The sequence below is a fragment of the Schistocerca cancellata genome, chromosome 4, assembly GCF_023864275.1.
Source record: "Schistocerca cancellata isolate TAMUIC-IGC-003103 chromosome 4, iqSchCanc2.1, whole genome shotgun sequence".
In the NCBI taxonomy this organism is placed as follows: Eukaryota; Metazoa; Arthropoda; class Insecta; order Orthoptera; family Acrididae; genus Schistocerca; species Schistocerca cancellata.
In genome coordinates, this window is record NC_064629.1 from 646,843,604 (window position 1) to 646,852,033 (window position 8,430).

An 8,430-nucleotide genomic window follows, 5' to 3' on the forward strand; every position below is an offset into this window, starting at 1 on the left:
TTATAATACAAACGTATATAATTGCACTTTATTGATTACAACAAGCACATATTCCAATGATACAAATTATTTATGTACATTGTTTGTAAAATATATTTTTTGTAAATAAACTCTCTGTACATATTGAAAGTCAAAATACAATTTGAAATTCAGAGAATGGTGCACTAATTGTTTTTGCTCTGTCTTTAGCTCTGGGCTCACTAAATTAGAATAAGTAGAAGTCTTAGTGTCTACCCATAACAATCTTGCATAGGGCAGACTCAAGACTCACTAAAGACAGTATAGGATAATACAAAAAAGCAAATGAAAGAGGTGTAATGAATGATGGAGAGTGGAGGAAATATGATAGTGAAAGATTGATAGAGATGGTATGATGGATGGGGAAGATCTGCTGCAGAGCTGTGTTCATAGTACGATCTCTGTATTAGCTCTTGATTGTGGCACTGTAAATGTTCCTTGAGATACAGTGTCATACCATGCAGTAGGCTAATAATTGATTGCCAACATGATACTGCAAAGATGGAAGGTGTTCCAGTGCTGCAGCTGTATGTAGGAAGTGACAAGATGTACGGTTCCTGAAGAGGGCCAGCAGTCTTCTCGGTAATTTCAGGGTCAGCAGTTTGGATGATTAACTGATCTAGTCTCGTAACATTAGCCAGAATGACAATGCTGTTTTGTAATGCAAATGTCTGAAAGCTAAAGCTGTTACATTTGCTGAGGCCATGCAACTCTACTTTAATATTTAATAATGATGTCATCCTCTAGAGTAAAATATTCAAAAAATAAAACAGTCCCTCATCAGGATCTATCAGTAGAAGCTATTCAGGAGGATGATGTCATCAGAAAAAACATGGTTGGAGAAGGGAATGTTGGATATTTTAATTGTCTAGGTAGATCAGAGAGCTAAAAACAGAAGTAGATGGGTTGAATTAAGATCTAATGGGAATTAGTGAAGTGTAGCACAAGAAGAACAGGACTTCCGGTCAGATGAGTAAAAGGCTGAGTTGTGATCTTCAGTCTGAATACTAGTTTGATGCAGTTCTCCATGCTAGACTATTCTGTGCAAGCTTTATCATTTCTGCAGAAGGCAACTTTCCATTTCAACCTATTTATTGTAGTCAAGCCTTGGTATCCCTCTGTATTATTACCCTTATACTTCCCTCCATTACCAAACTGAAAATTCCTTGATATTTCAGGAAGTGTCTAATTAGCTGATCTCTCCATTCAATCAAATTGTGCCATAATTTTCCACAGTGCAGTGCCATCTCATTAGTTATCTGATTTACCCATTTAATCTTCAGTATTCTCTTACAGGATCACATTTTGAAAGCTAATATTCCCTTCATGTCTGAACAGTTTAACTTCCATGCTTCAGTGCTTACAAGGCTACACTCCAGACAAATACCTTTAAAAAGACTTCATAACACTCAAATTTATAGTACATGTTAACAAACTTGTATTTTCCAGAAATACTTCTCTTGCTGGTGGCATTATTAATTGTACATATATCCGATTGGGATTTACAACCGTAAAATCGGTAGCAGTTAAGCTGTGGACTTACACTCATCATGAAATTCCTATTAAGGCGAGGTTGTTCTGTAATTAATGTATAAGCATATAAACAGACTCCTTCCTCTCTGTGTAGGAGCAGAATCCTAGTGGAGAAGATTTTTGGCCTAGACGCATGCACAAGCTTTGGATTTTCTATCCATCACTTGGTCCAAGCAATTCCGAATACCATTTCATGTTGAGAAGTGGATTGTTTGTGTCCTCAGTATGCACCCTTGTTTTCTCCAAGGCTGGGAATAGCTTCTAATTCTGAACTTAGTACAGTGAAAAGAATCAGCAGTTCCAAAATTTTTCAAAGCCTGTCTGATATCTTTAGCCTTGTGGTATTGTGTTAAAATAAAACTGGACTGCTAGAGGAGTTAAAAGTGCTGTCCCTGATTCTTTATAGTAGATTGATTAAGCTTTAGTCATTGTTTACAAACAATGTAGTGTGTCACACATTTGTGGCGATTTAAAAATTACAGTAAACTCACAATCCAATATTGTGTTGGCATAAAGCACCAGCCAATCAGTTTCTTTAGTTTTCTCTCAGAATTGCATATAATATTTAATGATGGCTAGTTTCGAAAGACTGCATTCATTTTCAAATTGTTCCATTGCATCTCTAATGTTTGACTGCAACATTGTTCCAGTGGAACATTTGAAAGACTTGTTCCATTGGGATCGTGTTACAGTCAAACATTAAAGATGCGCGTACTGGTTTGAAACTGAACAATAATTTTTCCAATATCTGAGAATAAACATAATAAATTACACTGAGCAACAGAATTAAAGAATCTCTTTTTCGAAACTGTGTAATTGTCTCCCACTGCGATATATAAATTTTAAATTTGGCTCAAAGGTGCCCAGCAACCTTCCTCTGTAATGGTGCCCTGCATTGTCACCCTTCAGCTCATAGGTCCTTCAAACAGCGAGGTGTCGACATATGCGAAAAAGAGCTCAGAAGTTCGTGTGACGAGTAAAGTGGGTTAATGATGTCACACTGGCACCAGATTTCACCACAATTCTGCCCAGTACCTTCGTGGACATGTCACACAATGGAAAGATGGCCACAGCGCCTCCTACACACATTTCACCCTTTCTTTTGACGCCTTTGCTATGGAGATCAGAACAGCGAGCCTAGCGTTCAAATTACACGGTTTTCTTATGAGTGGCCGAGAAAAACATTTCAGACACATTGCTGGTCACAAAAAACCCCTTGAGTGCAAGGTTGCAAGTTCAATCTTTGGTAAAACTCATCTGAAAGTGTTGTGTTAACAATTCTGACAGAAAAATATTAGCTGCTAATGACTCATCATGTGCATCAGGAGAGCAACAGAAAATGAGTGTCCGGGAGGTGCAGAAATCAACCTTCTATGGGATGCATGTATAATTGTTGTTGTTGTTGTTGTTGTTGTTGTTGTTGTGGTCTTCAGTCCTGAGACTGGTTTGATGCAGCTCTCCATGCTACTCTATCCTGTGCAAGCTTCTTCATCTCCCAGTACCTACTGCAGCCTACATCCTTCTGAATCTGCTTAGTGTACTTGTCTCTTGGTCTCCCTCTACGATTTTTATCCTCCACGCTGCCCTCCAGTACTAAATTGGTGATCTCTTGATGCCTCAGAACATGTCCTACCAACCGATCCCTTCTTCTAGTCAAGTTGTGCCACAAACTCCTCTTCTCCCCAATTCTGTTCAATACCTCCTCATTAGTTATGTGATCTACCCATCTAATCTTCAGCATTCTTCTGTAGCACCACATTTCGAAGGCTTCTATTCTCTTCTTGTCTAAACTATTTATCATCCACGTTTCACTTCCATACATGGCTACACTCCATACAAATACATACAGAAACGACTACCTAACACTTAAATCAATACTCGATGTTAACAAATTTCTCTTCTATATTGCGTTCACTATGCTGTTTGTAGTAGCTTACCCACACTCCTATTTTTTTTATTCATTATTAAACCTACTCCTGCATTACCCCTATTTGAGTTTGTATTTATAACCCTGTATTCACTTGACCAAAAGTCTTGTTCCTCCTGCCACCGAACTTCACTAATTCCCACTATATCTAACTTTAACCTATCCATTTCCCTTTTTAAATTTTCTAACCTACCTGCCCGATTAAGTGATCTGACATTCCACGCTCCGACCCGTAGAATGCCAGTTTTCTTTCTCCTGATAACGACGTCCTCCTGAGTAGTCCCCGCCCGGAGATCCGAATGGGGGACTATTTTACCTCCGGAATATTTTACCCAAGAGGATGCCATCATCATTTAATCATACAGTAAAGCTGCATGCCCTCGGGAAAAATTACGGCTGTAGTTTCCCCTTGCTTTCAGTTGTTCCCGGTACCAGCACAGCAAGGCCTTTTTGGTTATTGTTACAAGGCCAGATCAGTCAATCATCCAGACTGTTGCCCCTGCAACTACTGAAAAGGCTGCTGCCCCTCTTCAGGCACCACACGTTTGTCTGGCCTCTCAACAGATACCCCTCCGATGTGGTTGCCCCTTCGGTACGGCGATCTGTGTCGTTGAGGCACGCAAGCCTCCCCACAAACGGCAAGGTCCATGGTTCATGGGGGGGGATGCATGTATTACACTTCCAAAAACGAATGTCGTCAACAGTTAAGATATGTTCAAAACAAACTAGTCACTCGCACCATGAACACCGACTGGAAACTGGCTCACCATTTTGATCGTAAAGGTTCGCACTATGAAGTTCGAAGGCGAACTCCTTGGTAGTTACACATCGTGCAGGACGTTCAGCTAGGTCATCCACCCTTAAAGAATGCAAATAGAATCCTATTGGTTTAATGGAGTGATGAGAAATGATCGACTGTGATGGCATGCAACTGAATGCGAAACAGTCGGCCGTGATACTATCCTTTAAGTCGTAGCTGCAGATTATGCGATAATATGTTTTGTAGGCAGGGGAAAAACAAACAACCAGAGGCTGAATTTGTCCAGTGGTTCCAGGTGCTATGACCGGCAATGTCTCTCACTTTTCAGGAGGGATAGTTCACTTTAAAGGAGTATGATTTTTATACATTGGTCATGAATCAAGCAACAGCAACTTATTTTGACCAGCTAGTGCTCACAGGCAGTGCTCATAGTTCTTTTACGTCCATAATCCCACTCCAGCTTGCTGTGACGTAAATATCCCCTACTGCCCTTGCAAGATCACGCACACGAGTAAGGATCGTGTGGTGCCTAGCACCTCCAACGCCTTGCTGCACAATAAATAACTTTCCAGCCAATTTACCATCAGGATTAACAGTTGACATAATTGTATGCGAATGTATTTAGGTATTGATATTATTTGATCTTGATACAATTTCCTTGATGCCTGTAATTCACAGGTTTCCTTTCATATGCATTTCCTCTTCAAATCCCGAGTGACCGGAGTTGAATACAAATTCCTTACTGAACGATGGGATAAGTTTGTTTATCTCATCTGCAAATTTTTGGGCCGATTCCTCAGTTTGCTGTGCATTGTCAAGTTGACGGTTTGTGTTAAATTTCGTTATATTACATCTCCCATTTCTGTAGCACTGTTAGAAGTTAGGCAAGCATCCACTGCTTTCATTGAAATCACTGTAATTTATGTCGTGTGCAGTTTGATGTGCATATGTAGTATATCACTATCATGTACATGCTGCGAATTGTATCGAACATCCTCGAAATGTGCGGATATCTGTTTTTGTAACAAGTGCACCTTGTCCTTCATAGTTTCTCTTATGGACTACACGGTCGTATTGCTAAGGACTTATTCGAAATCTTTGTTTTGTTTTGTTTTACTATTCTGCAGGTGATATTCGATTTACATAATTATGTTTAGTATCCGCTCCTTGGACGATGATTATTCTTCACTACGTGCCACTGGTGACGGGATTTGTGACTCCATGTCTGACAAAGATGATAAACTACATCATTGTACTCCTCACGTGCATTGCCCGCACAGTCTAGTGTATGTGTCACCACCGTTTCCATTGACTCACCTTGCAGAAATGTTTCATCTGCCACTTCTTTCTCACTGTGTGAAATTCCTTGGGTTCCTTTTCGACGAAATTCCAACTTCGTCAATTGTTGCTGTAGATATAATGGAATGCTTTGTTTATCGTTGCAACGGCCTTGCCGCAGTGGATACACCGATTCCCGTCGTATCTCCGAATTTAAGCGCTGTCGGGCGTGGCCGGCACTTGGATGGGTGACCATCCGGGCCGCCATGCGCTGTTGCCATTTTTCGAGGTGCGCTCAGCCTCGTGATGCCAACAGGTGTTACTTGACCGAACAGTAGCGGCTCCGATCAAAGAAAACCATCGTAACGTCCGGGAGAGCGATGTGCTGACCACATGCCCCTCCTATCCGCATCCTCATTGAGGCTGACACGGCGGTCGGATGGTCCCGGTGGGCCACTTGTGGCCTGAAGACGGAGACGGAGTTTGTTTTTCGTTGCCACTGCTGTGCTTCGTGTCAATACCATTAGCACAGTAACACGGTTGTGAGTAAACAGTTTAACTACGCTCCATAGCCTCATGCTGTATTCACCATTGGATACCTCCAGTCGCGCTTCCTGTTGCCTTTAGCAGCCAGTATTGTGGTTGCATGGTAGACAATATATGGGGCGTCATGCGCTCAAGCGGTTTCTTGTCAGAATCGACACGCAAAGGCCTCAGGGGGTGGCATAAGGGGCGTCAAGGAAACAACCTCTCTCCTTGGGGTGTTGGTTCCCACATATTTCGTGATCGAAAACGACGGTTCGCAGTGCAGTGAGCTACAGGACGATGTTCTTGACAACCTTTGATACTGTTGACACCTCCTGGGCGATTCAACCCTTCTCGATGGACATCACAGGGCTGCAGCCCCATTGAACTTGATCTAACTCCTTAGGAGTGCAGCGCGACCCCGCAATTTTTGCTCTGGTGTACAGGATGGGACGAGTCGGGACCGTTCAAACCCATTCGATGAAATCTGAACGTGACCAAAAGCAGTAAATGGTGTTTATGCTTTTTCTGTGCTGCTGTTTCATGCTCTCCTGCGGCGTAATCATGGAGGGGTGCGATGTTGACATGTTTGAATACAACAGCAAAGAATCCTATTAAGGTCCCCCAATTCGGTAAGACCCTCGGTACACCTGACGACATTTATTGAGAATTTTAAAAATGTGCCTTTACAGAGAAAACCCTGAAGTAGCCCTGGGCTACATGATGGCGCCATGTTCCAGAAAGTCGATGAGCAACAGGCCTTTGCAATGAAAGCAAAAGATCTTTGTCACTTACCCAGAGCTGGCGTGCCTGTTGTTTCGACTATGTTGCAGAAGTTCCGCTGGGAATCCCCCTCCATAGAGTCCTAATCTCTCCCCATGCGATTTTCATATTTTTGGAACCCTAAATATTGATTAGTTTACAATAATATGACGCGCGGGATTAGCCGAGCGGTCTCAGGCGCTGCAGTCATGGACTGTGCGGCTGGTCCCGGCGGAGGCTCGAGTCCTCCCTCGGATATGGGTGTGTGTATTTGTCCTTAGGATAATTTAGGTTAAGTAGTGTGTAAGATTAGGGACTGATGACCTTAGCAGTTAAGTCCCATAAGATTTCACACACATTTGAACATTTACAATAATATTGTGTCAGTACATTGGGGGAAAGAGCGAATTCAAGAACGCTACAATATTATTGCACAATACCCTGAGGTGACAGAAGTCATTAGATAACGATATGCACATATACAGGTGGCGGTAGTATTGCAAGCACAAGGCAGGGCAGGGCATTGGAGCTGCAATTTTTACTCATGTGATTCGTGTGAGAGGATTTCCGACATGATTATGGCCGCACGACGGCACTTAACAGACTTTGCATGTGAGATGGTACTTCGACATAAGCCTGCCGCGGTGGCCGTGCGGTTCTAGGCGCTTCAGTCCGGAACCGCGAGACGCAGGTTCGAATCCTGCCTCGGGCATGGATGTATGTGATGTCCTTAGGTTAGTTAGGTTTAAGTAGTTCTAACTTCTAGGGGACTGATGACCTAAGATGTTAAGTCCCATAGTGCTCAGAGCCATTTGAACCATTTGGTACTTCGACATAGACGAGTGCCTTTGCTAACGAATGGGACATTCCATCTCGGAAACTGTTACGGAATTCAGTATTCCGAAATCCATAGCGTAAAGAGTGTGCTGAGAGTACCAAATTTCAATCTTTACCTATCACCACGGACAACGCAGTGGCTGACAGCCTTCACTTAACAACTGACAAGGGAATGGTCCAATGAGACTTATCGAAAACTACTCTGAATTTTTTTTTCAAAAAATGGTTAAAATGGCTCTTAGCACTATGGGACTTAACATCTGAGGTCATCAGTCCCCTAGAAGTTAGAACTACTTAAACCTAACTAACCTAAGGACATCACACACATCCATCCCCGACGCAGGATTCGAATCTGCGACCGTAGTGGTCGCGCGGTTCCAGATTGAAGCGCAGTACGTTTTTGGAAGGTATTCTTCTTCAGAACTATTACAACTGACGTCGTCCGAACCACAATTCATGGAATCGATCGTCTGTTATTTCCCATTTCTTCTAACGTATCAACTAACAAATCACACTTACGTACGTCCTCAGGAGAAGTAGGGGATTTCGGCTGGAAACCACGTTCTTTATATTTCATCATTGCTAAATTGAGACCGATAATTCGATTCCACATTACTGTGAAACTGTAAGAAAAAGAAAGATACTATTAGTAGGCATGCCTTACGAAAGCGCAATAAATATTAATTCAGCTTTAACTGTATTGTCAATACTTAATTTAACACTACTGCAAAAAAGCAACTGTTAATTTGTAATGGATGTTACTTAAGTGACTAATTCGAGAGAACAGTAG